This window comes from Euphorbia lathyris, chromosome 2 (genome assembly GCF_963576675.1).
Source record: "Euphorbia lathyris chromosome 2, ddEupLath1.1, whole genome shotgun sequence".
In the NCBI taxonomy this organism is placed as follows: domain Eukaryota; kingdom Viridiplantae; phylum Streptophyta; class Magnoliopsida; order Malpighiales; family Euphorbiaceae; genus Euphorbia; species Euphorbia lathyris.
Genome location: NC_088911.1, coordinates 113,122,488 through 113,144,300, shown reverse-complemented (window position 1 = coordinate 113,144,300; position 21,813 = coordinate 113,122,488). Strand labels below are relative to the sequence as shown.

At 37.8% G+C, this 21,813-nt stretch overlaps 1 long non-coding RNA gene across 3 annotated transcripts; it reads right to left on the bottom strand.

The window, feature by feature from the left end:
• Positions 1-869: 869 nt before the first annotated feature.
• LOC136216503 (uncharacterized) lies at positions 870-2,972 on the bottom strand. Of its 3 annotated transcripts, none has more exons than XR_010683323.1 (3): positions 2,789-2,972; positions 2,229-2,630; positions 870-1,391 (listed from the first exon to the last, which is right to left on the bottom strand). It is a non-coding gene; the product is annotated as an uncharacterized lncRNA (long non-coding RNA). The 3 variants fall into 3 exon arrangements; XR_010683322.1 differs by having other exon boundaries at positions 2,229-2,567; positions 2,789-2,970; XR_010683324.1 differs by having other exon boundaries at positions 2,229-2,542; positions 2,789-2,970.
• Between the last annotated feature and the right edge of the window lie 18,841 nt (positions 2,973-21,813).

Sequence of the window (21,813 nt, the reverse complement as noted above, 5' to 3'; positions counted from 1 at the left end):
TGCAGTCTGACTTTCAGGATTAGGCTAATCATTTCCGACATGTGTCATACGCCCCGCGTAAGGTGTCATACGCCGGATAAGGCAATTATTTCTGACACCATGTTTTACGCCCCGCGTAAATGACGATACGCCCCGCGTAAATAATGATACGCCCCACGTATTTGAGTAGATTTTCACTCCTTCCTCGTACCTGAAATACAAATCTTGAGAGCCGAGTTAGCTTGACGTTTTATTTTCTAATATTAATAAAAAATAAGGAAAATTAACCGAAAGTAAGGAATTTATTTTTATTTTGTTATTTTATTAAAACACTCTATTTTTGTAATTAAACTTATTTATTTCTTCTAAAATTAAACCGTAAATCACGCTAAAAGATAGGGACGAAACGCCCCTATCACTTACCAACAACCTCTTACAGCAAATTGGAACAGAGTTCCATCTATAAGTATGTTTTATTCATGTATTTATTAGTTAGAAATAACTAGCATGTTAAAAATATTAATTCCATAAAATTTCATGAAAATGTCATTTTGTGAGTGCAGACACTGTTTCTACTGAAGAATATGATTTGCTGAATAGAACCCAAGATGAACAGAACCCAAGTTTCAGGCAATACGAATGAAAAGTTCTTTGCACAAAGTTCACAGTGTCATATATTTTATGTTCATTTCCCATAGTAGATTTCATTGTAAATGCTTAACTGTGTCATTTTGTTGCTTTAAATGATGTTCTTACTTCTTATCCTACTCTGATCTTCATTTCCAATATTCTATTCTTTGCTATTTGGAACTCATCATATTGATTATTTGCACTATAAAATTATTATGTAACATGTAAAATTTTATGTATATAAACTTGGTTGCCAAAGTTAAACTGAATATAAGACACATATTCATTTATAGATACTCAGTATACTGATGTTCTGATCTGATCATTACAAACAATATAGGCAATACATTAATTTTTTTTCAATAAAAACTAAATTTGTCTAATTTTACACAGTTGACAATCTCAACCCATGTTGAACATAACTTTTAAGATCCACAATATTTCCCTTGTTGGCATCCAGTAGCTAGTGGCTAGGTTGTTAGAGAGCGGACATGGACATTCCACGAGTAAAGGAGATGAGAGCAACTTCATTGCCGGATTGGAAAGAAAAAGGGTCGGCTTCCCTTCTTCGTCAGTTAAAGCTCGCTCGAGGAAATATAGAGTTATAATTAAGCCTCCCAGCCTAGCCCAACGATTCTTTCCCTTCATGGTTGAAATTATGAAATTTCTCTGGAATTCATCTGATATTCCACGGACGAAGAGTTTCGTCGAATACATGGAGTGCTGAAGGAATATCTAATTAATTGCCCCATCCATCAAGCATGTTTTTCCATGGGTTGCCTCTAGTGTTGTAATTGGAAATAAAAACAAGCAGAAATTAGTCATAAATTATTGACAGAACGATTCTTGATGATTATATCGAATATTGATAATAATTCTATTTCACAACTTAAATAACTAAATAATGGAAAAAAGCAAGTCCAACATTAATCAATCAAGAGCATATGTCATCCAATTCATGATTCTCAAGATTATAACCAACATAAATGCATGGTAAAAATGTCTAATCCACAAAGTTCTAAATAAAAAAAAAACAATATAAACCTATAATAAAAACTAGGTTCAATATGCTATTGTGTTTATTCAATAAAAATATAACAATACCAACTACCAATAACATGAGTTACTACTGGTTTACTCAATTTGCTAAACAATTGAAAATAACACATTCATTTTAGATCACAAAATTTGGTGGGACGGTTGCCTGCATATGTGCAACTTTGCAATCATATTTTAGCTAATTAGTTGTAAAGCCCAAAAGGTCTAATTCTTTTTTCCATTACAATAAGGAGATAAAGATGACAATATATCAGATAATTGAATATGCAAAAAGAAAATTGCTAACTCTTTTTATATAGGAATGCATGTTTTTAAGTGCAAAAAGAAAGAATTAATTACCTTCTTTTACATAGGATAAGTTTCAAGAGTTCAGCTAAATGAAAAAAAAAATATAGGTTGGCAAGGATGAATAAAGGTTGGCAGAACCATATTTGATAAATTCTAGCAGGCATAACTTGCAAATATCAAGATTTTTTTTAATTTAGCTATTAATTATACAATGCATAGAACCTTGAGTTCTTCCTCTACAATACACATATGTCTAATGAACAATAAAGTACCTGTTTTGAATAAGCAAGCTGCTATGCACTAGCCCTGCCTATCCTAACGTGTTCCTTTTGTGGAGCAATGGCTCTATAGCTAGCCCTTAGCTTCACATTAAACTATAGGCGCTTCGGTTGATTTGCGCCTTTAAGTCGATAAAGCAGCTTTCAATTAAACCCTTTCCTTTGTATGGAGGTCTTATTCTTTCCCGTCTATCATTATTTTCGATTCGCTTAAGTTCTCTCCAAGCCGCCTTCAAAATAACCTGTCGAAGTGGTTCAAACGTATCCGGGACAATTGGTATTCCTTATCCCTCTTGTTTGCAGTCCGTCTGAAAAGAAATGAAAGAAAAGAACCTGATGCGGAAGAAGAATAACGATGCAGAAATCTTTAGCAAGAAGCATAATGAACAACTTCCCCTAAAATTGACATAAAAAAATAGCTGTAATTACATGTTTCAAACTAATAATTTTTCTGGAGAAAAATTGGAAGAGAATTGGGTTTAACTAGGAGGAGAAGAGAAAGAAAATTCAGCAATAAAAATACAAAATCAAAAGAGAAATAAACCTGTAATCACCTGTAATCGGAAGAAAATGACAATGTAATTGAAATCGAGAAGAAATCGCAATCGAAGAGGAAGAACTCTGTTGATCGAAGAAATTGAAGAGACGCGTTGGTGCTGAAGGAAGGAGAAAGGTTGTCGTTGAAGGGAATTAACAGTGTTGGGATTAATATTAATTAAACGTTAACAGAGTTCAAAAATTAGAATTAAAGGCTGATACGTAATTAAATAAATGGGGGACAGGGAGGGAAGGGGACACTCAACAAGGAACAACAGATTTTAATCCCATTAAAGTAATGTAAAAGTATCTAACCACTAGAGGAGTTTTTGTAAGGAGAGTGTTTTATTATGGAGGGTGTTTTGTAATAGTATTATTTGATGATGTGGAAAGTATTTGAGTACCCAACCACTAGGGATGCTCTTAGTGTTTAGTGTTGGGTTTTGAATGTTTTGTTGCTGTTTCTTTAACTTCCCATCTATCTTTAGAGCACAAACTTTTTTTCTTCTTCTTTCCATTGATCTCCGGTTGCCGCAGTGTATATCGACGATAATGTCAAGTCAATTTTTCTCTTCCTACAATTCCCTCCTTCTACCCTTTTTTTTTTTTTGGAAGAAACATTAAGGTCTTTTTAGTAAATAGCTATTAGTTGTTAACTGTTAGCTGATTATATTAGATGTTTTTTGGGGCCTTTGTGAATATTTAATCCTCATACATGTCTTTGGTTTAGCATATTACCTCACCATGGATCTCTGCTAACCAAGGAAGAAACATATGGGTTTTCTACTAGTTTCATTTTGTATAGAAACCCATAGATTAACTATTAATTTCAAATTAATTTTTTTAAGTTGAAACGGGTAGCTAGTCCATCGGTTTCAACTTTACTCTTTTAAAAAGTAAGCAAGCCGTAAATTCTTGTAAATTTTTTTAAGTAAAAATTCAAAATTGATCCTTGTTACCGTTGTTTCGTAACTTGTTTTCACGATCAAGATTTCAGTTATCTGCGAACACAAGAACCGTCAGAAAAGGGGCTAGAGACCGGCGAACCCTCTCCGATGGTAAAGTCATTTGATAATATGAGAGAATATCAAAGACTTAGAAAGTGTTTAGAGTAGTTAGAATCAGTTACTTCAACTTTGTAGTGACTCAACTATTTATAGATAATGAAAAATGATATCTAAACACGTGTCAGCTTCTGATAGGTCAGCGGACCCTATCTTTATGTGTCACTGTATTTATGAATATAAGGAGTGTACACTTAGAGTCCATCTTCTGATTGGTCCGCATGTCCTTAGATCCCTTTTGACTGATTACCTTCGGTCATACTGAAATGACCGAAGGATGGCTTCAGTCAGCGCCCGAACTCCTCCTAAAGGCTCTTCTTTATACTAGGTCAAGGCTTATCTGAATATCATAATGCATAATGGGCCCACTTGTTATGAACCCAAATGAATTATTACTATAACAGTCCTTATATTTTTAACAATTTTAATTTGACTTCAAACATTAATCTTTAAACTTCATTATCTAGTTTTGGAAAGTGGTTATTTAGTCCTAACGTACGAAAAGTACAAAATTAAATCTAACGTTTTTAAGAAAAATCAATTTTAACCTAACGTCATCGAAAATTTTAAAAAAACTGTTTTGAATGTTATTTAACTGTCACTTTTGACCTTAAGGATACCTGACGAGTCTCGAAACGAGAAATTGGATAAACTGTCAAAAAAATGTTTGTCACGTGTAAGTTAATCACACAAAAATATTGTCAAAATGTCTAAAATATTTATTGTGTTACTAATAGTTACAAATAATTAACAAAAAACATATGAAACTATTTCAATTTATCCATAAACTCGTTTGGAAGGTTCGATGTAAGAGTTAAATAACAATCAAGATAGTTTTTTCAATTTTGAGAAACGTATGGCTAAAATTGATCTTACTTGGAAACACTATGGTTAAATTTATAATTTCAAACAGTAAAAACCATAACTGTAATGCGACTATAAAGAAACTCTAAAAACTCTAATTTAAACTGTATTCATAGTCACATTTAAAAAAATAAAATATTTTTAACCGAATTAGATGTTCACTACTAACTAATTTGACAAAGAAATGGTTAATTAATGAGTCTAAAAATAAATAATTAAGGGTTTGGTTATGTTTCATCAAATTATCTTCATAGTTTTAATATATATTTTGCGATTTTCATTTTTATTATACTTGTTAATCTCTTTCTCTTACTTTTATAAGTGGTTAACATGTAGGGCAATTACAATACCGAAATCTCCTAAGGTTCATATAAATGTCGCATTAGCAGATTTGACAACCTAGAAACTATAGGGATTGATGAGACACAAAACTAACGAGCTCTAGTTTCTGAGCTAAGTAGAATTAGTATGGCATTCCCAAAGGAAACACGAGCTAAAAACTTAACAAGATTGATTGGTTTACTTTTAACCTTCTTTGCAAGATTAAGTAATTCTTGTTTAATAATTTAGAATATTGCTCTTTATTTATTTCTAACTCACAATAATCTATCTCACTCCATAAGGGATAAAAATTGAGATCCCTCTCACATATAACTTGTGAGAAGTTAAATAGTTGATTAACATATGAAATTCGACCAACACAGATAGAGAGATAGGAAATTCTTCTCGTCCCTCATTTGATAAATTATCTCGTCTGTTCTATTCGTTTCTTAGTTCGTGTGGATACCGTTAGAGACAATCTACACTTGGTTGTTATTTTGGTTGATTACTAATATTTTAGTTTTGTTTGTGTTCATGATTGACGTGATATCCATGGGGCACTTTATTTACAATGGTAGATAGTTCGTCAACCAAGGTACATGTATTTAATCTCTCTTTATATGAAATAACGATTAACAGATCTTAGAAAAAGGGAAATAGATAAAATTTTATAATTCAGCTGTGCCTAGACTTGTCTAATTTCCCTTCAGGTGATGCTAAAAACTCCTTAAGCTTCTCGAAGGACACTTGGAACTTGGATGTCTAGTCAAAATCCTTTGCCCCTTTTAGACTTTTGTAGAACGACATGCATCATTTAACCGAGCATGAGATGAACCTTCCTAAGGCATTTATTTTTCCATTTAACTTCTAGATGTTGTTGATTCTTTGAGGTGGAGCCATATCGATTATTGCCTGAATCTTGTTAGAGTTTTCCTTATTCCTCTTTAGAAAATCATGAACCCTAGGAATTTATCGGAACCTACACCAAATGTGCATTTTTAGGGTGGAGCTTAAAGTCATACTACTTCAAGGTTTTGAAGACCATTTCTAGGTATGTTACATGTTGATCTATCGTCTTGCTTTTCACAATCATGTCGTTAATATAGATTTTGATTTTCTCTCCAATCAAACCCTCAAAGATCATGTTAGTGAGCCTTTCATAAGTGGTTCCTATATTCTTTAGCCCGAAAGGCATAAATATGTAACAATACATGCCTTCATTGGTTATGAAGCTCATTCTTTCCTTATAGAGTGGGTTCATCGGTATCTAGCGGTACCTGACTGCGGTATCCATCGGCGAATAGATTCCATATCCTCTCGTGGTGGCTATGACTATATCAATACAGGATAGTGGATATGAATCCTTCGGGCAAACCTTGTTCAAATTTGTAAAATCAATGCATAGCCTCCACTTTTCATTTGCCTTCATTACCAAAACTACATTTGCTAGCCAAGGTGGATATACAACCTTCTCAATGTGTCCATAATATAACAAAATTTTCACCTCGGTTTGTATGATTTGCATAGCCTCCACTTTTATGTTGAGACTCGTACTAATTTGCACTCTATTAACCATACTGATTTTAGGGCTCCTACTGGTTCTTCCCTCTCTCTCTTCCATTTTAATAGGCTCAATTTCCGATGCTTCATTTCTAATGATGATGTTGTATGTTTGTTGTGCTATAGTTTGGTTTCCTTGGACGATGGCCATTCCTCTAGATGTGAGGATCTGCCATGCCATGTGCCGAATGGACAAGGAACCTTTCAAGTCCGACATCAAAGGTCATCCCTACTACCACATTGTACGATAGGCCAGCGTCTATCATAAAGAATTCAATTTTCGATTGCTAGGTAGGATGGTCGTCTCCAACTTCTATCTTTATAGCTATACTTCTAAACAATGGACTGTGTGTTCGCTAATTCACATCAGGGGGCTTGTATAAGGCTCAACTGAATTGGCTTGAGGTGTTGTGCTTTATAGGCTTTTTTTTGTTATGATGTTTGTAGAGCTTCCGTTATCCACAAATACCTTACAAACTTTCAATTCTTTGATTCAGACTTCGATCACCAACGTGTCATCATGCGCTATCCTGGGGGTATTTCTCGTCATATTAAATGAAAAGTCCGATCTAGATGAGTAGAGCCTCTCCTATCCTAGCGACCACTTTCTCTTGGATGTCTATCTTAGAGTGGGTCCTCATGAGATGACGTTGATAATGCCTCGTGAGGCCCGGTCCTTGTTGCACTTTTATTTTGGCTCCGATGTACAACCCTTTCTAATCTTTTGCAAAAAATGGTTTAGTTTTCTCTAAGCGACCATCTTTTATAGTTCGGTGATAAACTGCCTGCAATCTTCTGTGTCATGCCCTCGCTCTTATGGAAGTGGAAGTATGCATCATTTCTTCGTAGGGGTGATCGCTTGATTTTTTGGGGGTAGTTGATATGTACCATGTTCTTTTTTACCCAATACAAGACCTCTTTTCAAGGAGCATCCAGTGAGAGTGTTGTTCTCTCCAAGTGTTGCCGTGGTTTCTTTCGGTCCCTATTGTTGACACACCTTTCCACATGATTTTGATTTGACAAAATTATTTAAGTTAATCCAATGATTAAAACAATTAAATTTAAGTGCTTTGATTTAATTGTACTAATGAGTTTGTTCAATGTTGAGTAAGTTAACTATCTAGAACAGGAACTTAAAGTTTATAAAAGAAAGACAGAACAAAGTCAGCATGAGCAAGTCACACGGCTGAGCTGAGTAGAATGCAACTCAACTTTACGAAAGAAACGTCTTCTTCAAAAAAGCTTGAAGGCGAAGCTGCGAAGTCAAGCTGAGCAATATTCAAGTCGCCGCTAAGTCAAGCTGAGTGAAAATCAAGTCAGTGTCCAATTATCTATCAACTTGTGAGACAAAGTCTGACACATTTTAGAAGCCTCGGAAATCCGTTTCAAGGACCTTTTCGAGACGCATGGACCATCTGACGTTTAGCAAGAAGACAAACCTAGCACTAGATGATGAACCTGGCGCAAGAAGACGAATCTGGCAAGCCTGGCTCCTGCGAAAATCAGAAGACAAGATTGGCCTGCAATTCTGGAAGCTGACCAATCAATGACGAAAGAAGACCGTTTACTCTCAACGGATATGTCTGAATTCAAATCATTGAAGCTTCAGAATTCACTATAAATGGACAAGTTCATCACTTGGATCATTGCCGAATACATATAAGAGAGATACAGACAAGCAAAATCTTTACTAAGTCAAAAATAGAAAAAGCAAGTTCTTACACCCAATTCCAATCATTGTGTACAAGTCTAGAGTGAATTCTATTCATCTAAAGTGTTCTTCGTTTTGTGAGAACAATGTTGTATCAATTGTAAAGGTTAGAAGAGTGAAGTTGAGTACTTGGTTATAGTACTCAGTGGTAGAGAAAATCTGAATACTCGGTTATAGTGTTCAGTGGTAGATAGGATTGAGTAGACGAATAGAGGATGGTACTCTTGCATACTCAGTTGCTATTGTAAACGGTTTGTGCTCTACCTTTAAAGAGCTCAGTAGTGGATTGAAAAAGCTCGGAGGGATTCTGGGGACTGGACGTAGGCGGTGAGGCCGAGCCAGGATAAGTCTGCTGAGTAATTTCTAACCCTTTCTCTTGATATATATGTATATGTATGTGTTTCTTGCTTAAATTGCTCAGTAAATAATTTTTACAAGCCGACCCTGAGTAATCAGAGTGCTGAGTTGGAAGCTGACCTAAAGTGTTACTTCCCAACTCACAATTGAAACAGCTCTAGTCAGTATCTGATTAAAGCTGTCTCACACCTCACTCAGCCTTGCTGACCTAAAGCTGAGTTAAATTGTCAAACATTTAATTAAGTTAGCATTATAAAGCGAAAAAGTTATATTAGTTCCTAACCCCCCTGGAACTAATCCTACTACGCTACACGGGACCAACAAGTGGTATCAGAGCACAGTAGCTCACTATTCAAGATAAAACTATCTTGAGCTGATCCCTGTAATGGCTGAGAACAGCACTCGTTTCCTTCCAGGAAATCAAACAACACAGATACTCCCCGAGGGATTATCTATTAGTCAGCCTCTACTGTTCTTCGGGTCAAATTATACATTCTGGAAGAACAGGATGAAAAAATTTATTCAAGCAACAAACATGAGTGCATGGCTAGCTATAGTCCAAAGCCCGTTTGTTCCCTATGAAACTATTGATGGTGTAAAGTCCGTTAAAAGTGAGGATAAGTGGTCAGATGATGACCTTAAAAAATTACAAAATAATGCTTCGGCTATCAATATGCTTCAATGTGCGTTAGATGTTGCAGAGTACAACAAAAATTCAGGTTGTGAGTCAGCACAAGAAATTTGGAAGAAGCTGGAAGTGACCTATGAAGGAACCAGCAAGGTCAATGAGTCCAAGGTGAATCAACAAATGAGACTATACGAACTGTTTGAGATGAACGAAAATGAAGACATCTCTGAGATGAACTCAAGATTCACCAACATCATAAATGAGCTTAAAAGACTCGGCAAGAACTTCACTGAAAAAGAACAAGTGAAGAAGATTCTAAGAAGTCTTCCAAAGAGCTGGCAAGCAAAGAAGACTGCCGTAGAAGAAGCTCAGGACCTGACCACGTAAAAGTACGATGAGCTCATCGGATCTCTGCTGACCCATGAGATCTCCATGAAAAATTTTGAGGCCAAAGAAAAGACTGAGGACAAGAAGCAAAAATCTCTTGTCATGAAAGCTGACTCAACGGAAGCTAATTCATCAGATGATGAGGAGATGGCCATGTTTACCAGGAAGATGAAGAAGCTGTTTAGAAAAAATGACAAGAACAGAAAAAGGTCATTTAAAAGAAGCGATAAATACAAAGCTGAGTCTAGCGACAGCAGACACAAGAGGGACAACTCCAAGCCTATTACTTGTTTCGAATGCCATCAAGCTGGGCACATCAAATCAAGTTGTCCTACTCTGAAGAAAGAAAAGAAAGGTAGTAGAAAGACAATGGTGGCCACATGGAGTGATAGTGATGAGTCAACATCATCAGAAGCTAATGCCACTGAGTCAGCAAACATCTGTTTTATGGCTGATGAATCTGCTGACAACTGCTGATCTGAGCAAGCTGACCTCTCCGATGGGTCTGACCATGAGGAACACTCTAATGAGGTAACATCTCTTCCCTTGCTCAGAAATGAAATGGTTAATGCCTTAAGTGATCTTTATACACTGATCAAAAAGTGTAACAAGAAAATACGAGCACTCAGCAGGCGGTGTGATGAGATTGAAGAGGTCAAACTCAGTGACCTCCGACATCTGCTCCAAGACAATACCAGGCAAGATGAAAACTTGAAAATCATGCACAGGTTTGTCTCTGAAGTTCAATCCGACTCTAAAAAGTTGAGAAAGGACATCACATCCATACAGAATCAACTGAGTTCATCGGCTAAGAAAAGGTTCTATCCAAAAGCTGAGTATTCAGGTACGAGTCAGCAAAGACGGTACACTCAACAAAACAGTCAGTGTGACTGTTGTGGAAAGAGAGGACACACTATAAAAGTGTGTTGGTATGCTCAGCACCATCGTGCTGACCAAAAATGGAAATACCCTCAAAGGGTAGTTTTTTGTGACTTTTGTGGAAAAGATGGCCACACCATAAATGTCTGCCATCACAAAATTAAATATGATGCATCACCTGTTAGCTCTAACAAACAAGGACCAAAAAAGAATTGGGTACCTAAAGATAACTAGTTAAATTGCAGGTGAGCCTGAGGTGCGCGGAGAAGTCAAAGCTATGGTACATTGACAGCGCATGCTCGAGGCATATGATTGGTGATGAAACTCAGTTCATCACACTTGTGCATAAACGAGGAGGTAATGTAAGTTTTGGAGACAACAAAAAGGGTAAGATAGTAGGGTCAGGTACCGTTGGTGGTAATCCTACTATTGAGTTAGTCTCCCTAGTCAGAGGTCTTAAATATAATCTATTGAGCGTAGCTCAGCTATGTGACAGTGATAGAAAGGTTGTATTTGATGCCACTGAGTGTAGAATACTCGAGGGAAAAACAAATGAATTGATTTTAACTGCCCCTCGTGTTGAAAATGTTTTCATGCTAAACTTAGAAAAGAAGTTTTCAAAAAATATATGCTTAGTGTCAAAGGAAGATAATTCCTGGCTATGGCATATGAGACTTGGTCATGTAAGCATGGACCTCCTAGCCAAACTAGCAAGAAAGCAATTAGTTGAGGGTTTGCCCAAACTCAGATTTGAGAAGGATCAATTATGCAATGCTTGTCAGCAAGGTAAACAAACCAAAAAGTCTTTTCAAAGTAAAAATGTAGCCTCAATCAAGCGCCCATTAGAGTTACTACACTTGGATCTTTTCGGACCAGTCCAGCCACTGAGCTTGGGTGGTAAGAGATTTTCCTTGGTCATTGTAGATGACTTTTCTCGGTATACTTAGGTCATCCTGCTGAGTAGCAAGGATGAATCTTTTGAGATGTTCTCAACACTGATTAGAAAACTTGAAAATGACAAAGACCTAAGGTTAGCTCACATTCGAAGTGATAATGGCGGAGAATTCAAAAATCAACAGTTTGATGAATTCTGTGAAGTCAGCGGCATTGACCACAATTTTTCTGCTCTTAGAACGCCTCAACAAAATGGGGTTGTTGAAAGGAAGAACAGAACTTTAGTTGAAATAGCTAGGACAATGCTAAGTGAGAATAGGCTTCCAAAGTATTTCTGGGGTGAAGCTGTCAACACAGCTTGCTATATACTCAATAGGGCTCTAGTTAGACCTATACTTAAGAAAACCCCCTACAAACTTTGGAAAGGACAAAAACCCAACATTGGATATTTTCTTGCCTTTGGTTGCAAATGTTTTATTTTAAATACTAAAGACAACCTTGCTAAATTTGATTCTAAAGCTGATGAAGCTATCTTTCTAGGGTACTCAACAAACAGCAAAGCATATATGGTGTTTAATAAACGAACTCAGGTCGTAGAAGAGTCTGTACATATTGAGTTCGATGAAACTGACCCTGCATGGAAGATAAGTCAGCCTACCGAAGATGACCCATGCTCAGCTTCCGCTGACCAAAATGGAGCCACTGAGTCACTACCTCAAGGGCTGACCAAAGGTAAAAATGAACTAGAAATTATCTTTACTGACCAATATAATCCTGCAGAGATTGTTGAAACACCAACTCCTGAAAACTCCACACTACCAAAAAAGATCAAGGTTCCAAGAGGACACTCAGAGAAGTCCATTCTTGATGCTGCTGAGAACACCCTGATGACCAGAAATCAACTCAGGAGATATCTCAGTAATGTTGCGTTCGTCTCAGTTCTTGAACCAAAAAACTTTTCAGAAGCTGAGCACGATGAATTCTGGATAAACGCTATGCAAGAGGAACTTGATCAATTCAAGAGAAACGAAGTATGGGATTTAGTGCCTAAACCGAAGAATCAAAAGACCATAGGAACAAAATGGGTATTTCGCATTAAGCTAGATGAACAGGGAAACGTAGTCAGGAACAAAGCCAGACTTATAGCTCAAGGTTACAGTCAGCGGGAAGGTATTGACTATGGTGAGACCTTTGCACCCGTAGCTAGATTAGAGGCAATAAGAATATTGTGTGCGTTTGCTAGCTTTATCAACTTTAAATTGTTCCAAATGGATGTTAAGAGTGCATTTCTTAATGGAGTTATAAATGAAGAGGTTTATGTTAGTCATCCTCCAGGGTTTGAGGATCCAAAATTCCCAAACCATGTTTATAAACTCAAAAAGGCTCTGTACGGCCTGAAGCAAGCACCACGTGCTTGGTACGAAAGGCTGACCAGTTTTCTGCTGACCAGGAACTATGTCAGAGGAAAAGCTGACACAACCTTATTCATTAAGAAAAAGGGTAAAGACACCCTGTTGGCACAAATATATGTAGATGATATCATTTTTGGTGCTACTAATGAATCTATGTGCAAGGAATTTAGCAAACAGATGCAAACTGAGTTTGAAATGTCAATAATGGGAGAACTCAACTTCTTCCTTGGACTTCAAATCAAACAAGGTAAGAATGGCATCTTCATTAGTCAGACTAAATATGCTAAGGAGATATTGAAGAAATTCGATATGGAAAGTTGTAAGCCAATATCTACCCCAATGGGTACTGACACGGTGCTCTGTGCTGATGAAAAAGGTAAGTTAGTAGATAGCAAATTGTATCGAGGTATGATCGGCTCTTTACTCTATCTAACGGCAAGTAGGCCAGATATTCAGTACTCAGTATGTTACTGCGCAAGATATCAAGCTGACCCTAAAGAATCTCACTACATAGCTGTAAAAAGAATCCTTAGATATTTGCAAAGCTCAGTGAATGCAGGTTTATGGTATCCAAACACAAACGATTTCACACTCATAGGATACACTTACGCTGACTATGGACGGACAAGCTTGAGCGGAAAAGCACTTCAAGAGGATGTCATTTCCTTGGAAGCTGTCTAGTGTCTTGGTTCAGTAAGAAGCAGTCGTCAGTTGCCCTGTCAATAACTGAAGCTGAGTACATTGCTGCTGGAAGTTGTGTTGCACAAGTCCTATGGATCAAGCAACAGCTGGATGATTATGGAGTCCAAACCAAAACAATTGAAGTCAAATGTGACAACAAAAGTGCCATTGACTTATCTAAAAATCCAATCCAACACAACAGGATGAAGCATGTCAGCATAAGGCATCACTTCATCAGAGATCATGTACTCAAGGGTGAGATCAAGCTGACCTATGTTCCAACAGATGAACAGCTTGCAGATATCTTCAGGAAGCCATTGGCTCGTGAGCAGTTCAACATACTAAGGGAAGCTATCAGTATGTTTAATCCTCTTAAATAAATTTCTGAGCTAAATGAATATTGAGTGATTATAATATGCCGAGTGATCATTACATGTTGAGTAACTATCATATGCTGAGTAAAACTGAATGCTATGAAATCACTATATGCTGAGTTGCTATATATATTGAGTGATTACTAAATGCTGAGTTACTTCACATGATATGAATCCCTTTTACGCTAAACTGAGCACTCAAAACACCAAACGTTTAGTATCCTAGATGCTGAGTAAGACAACTTGCGAAATTTAATGCTTGCACGTGTATTTAAGTAGCCACCTAGGATGATGTAAGCATAATGATTAGAAAACCATGCGCCGAATGTGTCATTAATGCCAGAGATAACTGTCGTTGATCTATTCGAGAACAAACCGCCATTCCGACCTATCAGATCAACATGCACCGGGTATAAATAGTGGATGATTTCCCACTAACTTCTCTTTAAACTTGAAACATATTGCACTCGATCTCTATCTCTCCGAATTCCCTAATCTTCTAACTCTCTCAAAAACTCTCAAGAACACCATGTCGAGCGATTCCTAGAATAACTCCTGCGAGAACTACGACGACAATCACTCAGACATCAACCCTGCCTCTCCTGCTGAGCAGGAATATCAAGAGACTTCCTCAGAGTCTCAAGGACAAATTCATGGTTAGTATGACCAAGCCATGCCTGAGGTCAGCATCCTCGGCTAAAACCCTAACAATGACCAAACAACTCCTTCAAAGAAAAAGAAGGAGAAAAAGAACAAGAAACCGAAGGAAAGACAATTCTTCCCAGTTTTCACCAGCGTTAAAAACCTAAAAGTCTACCACTCCCGATGGTTCTCTAAGAGTTTCGTCGAAGCTGAGAAACCGTTCTGCGGCTGGATCTCAAAGAATGGTTGGACTACACTTTTCTCTCTTCCTGGAACTACCTACCCACAATTGGTAAAGGAATTCTACGCGAATGTGAGAGTAGCCGACGATAATGACGACTATATGATTACTAAGGTCAAGAACAAGGAAATTACCATCACCCCTTCCTATCTCGCCATACTACTTGATCTGAAAGAAGAAGGAGCAGAACTCCAGTGCATAAGCGACTATAAGTGGGTTAAGTACGTAGCTGAGTTCTGTAAACCTAAAACGCACAGCGGTGAAATCTACAGTACCAATATGGGTCAGCCTCAGAGACAAGCACACTACATCCTGACCAACTATCTATTTCCTAAGGTCAATGCCTCCTCCTCAAACTCAAACTTCGAACAGTGCTTCATCTGGCACATGTTGAACTACAAACCACTCAACATGCTTGTATTTCTCATTGGGGCCTTCCAACACAGCACCGAGATCCTTAGGATGGGTTCTCTGATCACCAAAATTCTACAGGATCACGAAATCAGCTTAAAGGGGGAAATCAATGTGATAGGGACTGAAATCACTACGGGCATCCTACTCGGCTTAGCTCATAGTCAACCTATCAAACCTAAGAAAGGAAAAGGGGCTGTAGTTGAAGAAGAACCTGCTGAGGATGATCTGGATGACGAAGGACATGCCGAGCTGTCTCAAAAAGGAAAGAGAGTTGTGGTTAAAACAGCACCTGCTGAGCGAACTCGGCAGGAGAGAAAAAGGAAAGCTGACCAATCCTCAACCCAACTGGCCAAATATATTAACAAGACTGCCAAGAAAATCAGGGTGGTAGTTGGTGGAAAGAAAGTTGCTCCTGCTGAGCCAGCGCAAGAAAAGCCAGAGTCAACTGAGAAGAAACAGAAGAGAACTGACCCTGAGGAAAGTGAGGAGACACTTGAATAGCCGCTTAAGAGGAAGAAAACCTCTAGGTTGAAGCCGTTAGACGCTAACCCACTTGACTTTGTGATTTTAGCGGACTCACATTTTGTACCAAGTCAAGAAATTGACTTGGAAAAGACACCTTGTGATCAGGAGGAAAACTAAGGGTGTACTGAGGAACTGGCTCGAGCTGACAAGGTACATTCTACTGAGCCGAGTAATACAACTGCTGCTGAGCAGACTGATGAGCAAGGAGTTAAGTCTCCAATAAAGGACAAGGTTAAAGAGAACCTCTACGCTGACCTAAGACTCAATTTCTCTTCTGAGTCACCTGACTCTCCTGCCGCTGACCCTTCTCCTCCAACCAAAACTCCAAAGGGCAGTGCGGACAAGCGTTTCAAACGCAAAGCTCAAAAGCCCAGCGTTATAGATCTGCTGGATGAATCACCACTAAGGGACCCAATCACAGACTTAACCAGGCTCCAGTTCTAATTCTTCACCACCATCACTGAGCCCACTCCGGACCAAGTAAAGGAAAAACAAGCCTTTGTTTCTCAAGCTGAGGAACAAGCCACTAAGGGTCCAACTTCTGCCGACACCTCTGCTCAACCTTCCACTGAGCAAGTGCTCGATGTTCCAGCTGCTCAACATCATGAGTTAGCCAAGGAAAATCCACCTGCTAAAGACAGTGCTGAGCTGCCTCCACCTCAAAGTTCTACTCAACTCCAGACTGACCTTGAGCAGGTAAATAAGACTACCGAGCAACCACTTCCATCCTCCACTGAGCAGTTCATCAACCAGTCAGCTCCTGCTGCTGGCCTCAATAAAAGTGCAGCCACTGACCAGGCTGGCACTTCCACTTCTGGGCAGCACCAAAATTCTCCACCTGCTGCCGTTAACCAGAAAACGGCCACTGAGCACAACACTGATGATCCTTATACTTATTTGGATGCTTCTGAGTCAGGAAGAAGAATCATCCACTCTGCTCAAACTCTACTTCAAGAGATTCATCAGTCTCAAACCGATGCTGCTGGGTCCATTCCTGCTGAGCCAACTCAATTTTCCTCCGTCACGCAACTTTTGAACGAACTCAAAGGTCTCAAGGAGCTGATGAGTGTCATGACCTCTCTAGTCTCTCAGCAGCCCAAGCAAGAATTCATAGTCAAGCTGGCCGAACTTCAGCTGATGATGGTTAATCATATGAACTCCATCGAAGGGAAAATCAATGCCCTGACTGCTGCGAACTCATCATCCGCCACTTCTGCTGAGGTCACTCAGCATTTTACCCAGCTGACTGTCGAGCTAATCGGGGCTCGTGAACTTATATCATCCTCTTCTCAATGCTCCATAGAACAAATCGGTGAGGCTATACGCCTACTCAACTTGAGCAAAGAAGAAGTGGACACTGACCAGGTCAAGACCAATGACATTTTGCACTGCACCAGGTCAACACTTGCGCATGTACGACATATTAATACTCAGCGTCATTCGTATGATTCTGCACTGCTCATGATGTATTATCAATCCTATGCACGAATTAGGGGTGAGCATGGTCCGGTTCGGTTCAAAAACCGAACCGAACCAAATAAAACCGAACCTAATAAAGACTATTTTTATAAACCGAACCGAACCAAATTAAAATTCGGTTCGGTTCAAACCGAACCAAACTATTTCGGTTTGGTTCCATTCCAAACCAAATTAGATATAAATAATAATGTTTCCTGTAACTTTTTTTTTTATTTAGAACGTTTACATTATATATGTCAATTTTGCTTTGTTATAAAGCATACAATCCAAAAACAATGTTGCTGGAACTTTTGTTCCAGGAACTTATTTTTATAATTTTAAAATAATTAAAATCTCATCATATCATATCATTCTAATTCTAAATCCATAACCATAATAATCTAAAATAATAATCCATTATAAATTAGTTCCAAATAAACTAAAATAATAATCCAATATAAATTACTCTTAAAATAATAAAATTGATTGATGTAAGTACTAATAATAACTAAAATAACAGTCTTGAAGTTTAAAGTCCAAATTAAACTTTATCAACCAAGTTTGAATTTAAACCTACAAAATAAAAAACGTAAAAAATAAAAAGTTAGTTCACCCGAAACAAATTAGATCATAGAATACAAATACAAACATAAAAAATAAAAATAGAACATATAATAAGTTTACAACACAAATAGAAACACAATTTATGAAATAATTAGAATTTTAATGATTAGTAAATATTAGTATTACCACTCATAAAGATATGAATAGAAATTTGCACATAATCACTAAAAGAAATAATTTGCTATGCATGTACCTCTTATATAATTTTATGGTTGGGAATTTAACAGCACATGAACAACACTAATTGTTTTCCATATATATCTTATTATATACCTAAACAATTGTTTTAATATATGTACTAATATTATCAACAGAACCAAAACATAAACAACACCAATTGTTTATTAAGAAAACGTAATAAAACATGAACATAACCAATTGTGCTTTATAATATTATCAACAGAATTAATTGTTTTTCATATACATTATATTTAAGAAAACGTGAACAGCTTGTCTATTATTGATAGTTGTATATTTAAGAAAACGTGAACAACTTGTTTATTATTTAAGAAAATCTGTCAATTCGTACCTTTTTCAGACTCTCAATCAGTCTCCTGGTAATCAGTAAGCGGCAAGACTATTTTCGCACGAAGGAGTACGACAATTTTGCACCGGATTAGATGAATAGAGGGTGGGCAAACTCAATCGACTTGCTTGGAAAGTCGACAGAAAGAAATAACAGAGAGAGAGAGAGCGGCTGCTGTGGAGTTGAGTTCCTCTCTTTCTCGACTTTCTCTGCTAATTTATAGTGTTAGGTTTGAAATAATTATAATAGTCTGGTTTGTAGTAGGAATGGGTTAATAGATTGATTTGTACTGGGAATAGGTTATTTTTAATAATCAAATAATATTTTAATTCGGTTTTTAGGTTTTTTCGGTTTATACCCAAACCAAACCGAACCGAACCGAAAACCAAAGTTGTATAAAAATAAGAACCAAACCGAACCAAACTACAATCCGGTTTGGTTCGGTTTTTTCGGTTAGGTTTTTTAGGTTTTCGGTTTTCGGTTCGGTTTTGCTCACCCCTAGCACGAATGACGGACTCCATTACTTGGATAGGGAAATCACTTGAGTACCTACTCAGCATGCTCAGCGCAAATATTAAAATCCTCGCTTCAAGTATGGTCGACTGCGTGCAGGTCTTTAAGGGTCTTAGAGAAAGTACGGGTCACATGCAACACCATTCAGCCATACTGACTCGTGCTATTCAACAAGGGCAGTTCTATGCTCCTCCCCTTCAATCTAATGATGCTGGCAAAACGGGGGAGAAAGATCAAGCTAAGCAAGCTGTTGGAACTCAGCAGAAAACGGGGGAGAAAGATAAGGCTAAGCAGCCAGCCGCCGAAACTCAGCAGAAGCCTCCTGGCTCAACTTCTGCTATCCCAGGCACTCAAAGTCAGCAACAACGAACAGCCAAGCCAAGCCAAACCAAACCCAAGTCAAATCAAGTTCAAGCCAATATCAAGATATAGAACTAGCAATAGTCTATAGTCTTAGCTTGTAACTTATGTTTTTATGGCATGTTCTTGTTAAGCTGAGTATTTCTATATATAAGCATCCTTTATCCAAACTGTCTTTATATATGTGATGCTTACTTGCTGTGTTTATATGCTGATCTGTCTCATACAAACTCATTGAAAAACAACTTAAAACTTGTGAACATAAAAATTTATCAAGTAAAATACATTCAGTATACCTCAACTCTGATATTTGAATCTAAACTCTGATACCAGAACCCAACTCTGATACCTGAATTGAACTGTGTATCAAAACTGAGTAAATGACCAAATGTTCCAAGTATTGACCTTCTTCGGAAGCTGACCTTAGGCTCTTTTCGATTAAATCTTAGAAGGTTTAGAATTGAACTAAGTAAGTGGACTCAAGTCTTAGTTTCACTCAATTAGATCTTAGAAGGTTTAGAGTTGAACTAAGTCAACAGATGCAACCCATACGGGGGAGTAACTTCAGAAGAATAAAAAGGTCAAAAATCATGAGGGATGCTCAACACTGAGTTCATTGATTAAATACTTTTGCCAACATCAAAATGGGGGAGTTTGTTGAAACACCTTTCCACATGATTTTGATTTGACAAAATTATTTAAGTTAATCCAATGATTAAAACAATTAAATTTAAGTGCTTTGATTTAATTGTACTAATGAGTTTGTTCAATGTTGAGTAAGTTAACTATCTAGAACAGGAACTTAAAGTTTATAAAAGAAAGACAGAACAAAGTCAGCATGAGCAAGTCACACGGCTGAGCTGAGTAGAATGCAACTCAGCTTTACGAAAGAAACGTCTTCTTCAGAAAAGCTTGAAGGCGAAGCTGCGAAGTCAAGCTGAGCAATATTCAAGTCGCTGCTAAGTCAAGCTGAATGAAAATCAAGTTAGTGTCCAATTATCCGTCAACTTGTGAGACAAAGTCTGACACATTTCAGAAGCCTCGGAAATCCGTTTCAAGGACCTTTTCGAGACGCATGGACCATCTGACATTTAGCAAGAAGACAAACCTGGCGCTAGACGATGAACCTGGCGCAAGAAGACGAATCTGGCAAGCCTGGCTCCTGCGAAAATCAGAAGACAAGATTGGCCTGCAATTCTGGAAGCTGACCAATCAATGACGAAAGAAGACCGTTTACTCTCAATGGATATGTCTAAATTCAAATCATTGAAGCTTCAGAATTCACTATAAATGGACAAGTTCATCACTTGGATCATTGCCAAATACATACAAGAGAGATACAGACAAGCAAAATCTTCACTAAGTCAAAAATCCAAAAGAGAAGCTGTCTGAATAGAAAAAGCAAGTTCTTACACCCAATTCCAATCATTGTGTAAAAGTCTAGAGTGAATTCTATTCATCTAAAGTGTTCTTCGTTTTGTGAGAACAATCTTGTATCAATTGTAAAGGTTAGAAGAGTGAAGCTGAGTACTCAGTTATAGTACTCAGTGGTAGAGAAAATCTGAATACTCGGTTATAGTGTTCAGTGGTAGATAGGATTGAGTAGACGAATAGAGGACGGTACTCTTTCATACTCAGTTGCTATTGTAAACGGTTTGTGCTCTACCTTTAAAGAGCTCAGTAGTGGATTGAAAAAGCCCGGAGGGATTCTAGGGACTGGACGTAGGCGGTGAGGCCGAACCAGGATAAGTCTGCTGAGTAATCTCTAACCCTTTCTCTTGATATATATGTATATGTATGTGTTGCTTGCTTAAATTAGTCAGTAAATAATTTGTACAAGCCGACGCTGAGTAATCAGAGTGCTGAGTTGGAAGCTGACCTAAAGTGTTACTTCCCAACTCACAATTGAAACAGCTCTAGTCAGTATCTGATTAAAGCTGTCTCACACCTCACTCAGCCTTGCTGACCTAAAGCTGAGTTAAATTGTCAAACATTTAATTAAGTCAACATTATAAAGCGAAAAAGTTATATTAGTTCCTAACCCCCCCTTGGAACTAATCCTACTACGCTACACAGGACCAACACCTATCTCTATCACTCTTAAGCTATCTGTGTGAGCTGGTGGAGACAACTTTGTCTTTTAACAGTGGGTTCAACTTGTGACTGTCCCATCTATAGAATTCCATTGTCCGTGTTCTTAGGTCTTTGAAGGTTCAGGGCCGATTAGTTGTCAATTCTTGAGATAACTCCTTATTAAGGCAATTGACATGCATAATACCTACCATCCTTTCTATAGTTAGTACATAGACTTGGATTGCATCCTGCTGGAAGTGCTCTATATAGTCTTTCAAGGTTTCGTTCTCATGATGGACGAGGTAGTTGAGGTCTTGTATGCTTTTACTTTCAGGGATAGATGTCACAAAGTGATCTACAAATTGCCATGCCATTTGCTTAAAGCTTGTGATGGAGCCCGAGTCGAGCTGCTCGTACCAGTAGGTGGCGGTGACTTTCAGAGTCGTGGGGAAGAGGCAACACATTACAACATTTGTGGTCTTTATAGTGTCCATGGCGCACCTGGAGTTTTTTGACATGGGTAGTGGGATCCCC